Below are 961 nucleotides of genomic sequence, written 5' to 3'. Positions count from 1 at the left end.
GGGGGGGGGGCAGTGTGTCCAGCTGGTTGCATCAGAAAACCTTGCGCAAGGCACGTCCTGGATCCCACGGGAGCTCTGCCCCAGCCCTCCCCCACCTGCTCCCCTCGCTGCCAGCATGGGTCCTGAGGACACAGAGCCAGGCCTGGCACTCAGGGAGTGCCCTGGGGAGGACCTAGGGATGGGGGGGAGGGTTTGAGGGGTGCTGGCAGTGCAAAGGCTTCCGGTCAGCGGGAAGGTGCCCCTCAAGGGATCCAGAGGCAGCTCCATCTACAGAGAGGAGACTAGGCCAGTGTCCTGGACACTGAGCCCTGATCCTTCACTCTGCTCATAGGCTGAGCCCTGTTGCCTGACACTGGGCTCGGACTATCCTCGGACCTGAAAACTTGGACATAGTGTGAGCCCTGATCATGCCCTTGATCAGCCATGCTAACCGCTGCCTCCGGCCCCACTCAGCACTGACTTGGTCACTGACCTGGCACCACCTTTTCCCATCTGGATCCATGCTCTGAACTCCAATTCCGTCGCCCGACTGTTACAATTTAGCTGTGTCTGATCTATAACGTTGACTCTAGTCCCAGATGAACTCCTCCTTGAGTCCCAGATACTTGCGTCACAGACTCAGGACGCTTGACCATTGGCTGCATCCCCAGCCCTTTTATTTTGAGGCAGGGTCTCGCTAAGCTGCTGAGGCTGACCTCCAGCTTGTGATCCTCCTGCAGGGGCCTTGGAGTAGCTGAGACCGCAGGTGTGCACGGCCACAGACACTCTTTCTAGAACTCAGAGGGTCAGTGCTCAGGCCCAGTCATCGGAGCTTGGTCCCTGCTCCCCTTCCTTCCAGTCCCCTCCCCACCTCAGGCCGAGGATGGCCCAGGGGCTGCCGTGAACTTGGAGCGCTGCTGAGTAGCCCAAGACTGACCCAGCAGGGGGGGCGCTGGACGTGGAGGCGGCAGGGCCACTGGGG

General features: G+C 60.8%; 1 protein-coding gene across 1 annotated transcript in view; it reads right to left on the bottom strand.

Annotated features, from left to right (window-relative positions):
* Trib3 (tribbles pseudokinase 3) overlaps positions 1-590 on the bottom strand; it is a 16,051-nt gene extending 15,461 nt beyond the window's left edge. The window contains exon 1 of the mRNA XM_048811143.1: positions 473-590. The gene's annotated coding sequence lies outside the window, so the exon portion shown is untranslated. The remainder of the gene's footprint in view (positions 1-472) is intronic.
* Between the last annotated feature and the right edge of the window lie 371 nt (positions 591-961).

The sequence above is a fragment of the Marmota marmota genome, unplaced genomic scaffold, assembly GCF_001458135.2.
Source record: "Marmota marmota marmota unplaced genomic scaffold, marMar, whole genome shotgun sequence".
Lineage (NCBI taxonomy): Eukaryota > Metazoa > Chordata > Mammalia > Rodentia > Sciuridae > Marmota > Marmota marmota.
The sequence above is the reverse complement of the archived record's forward strand: the minus strand, read 5'-3'. Positions and strand labels throughout refer to the sequence as shown.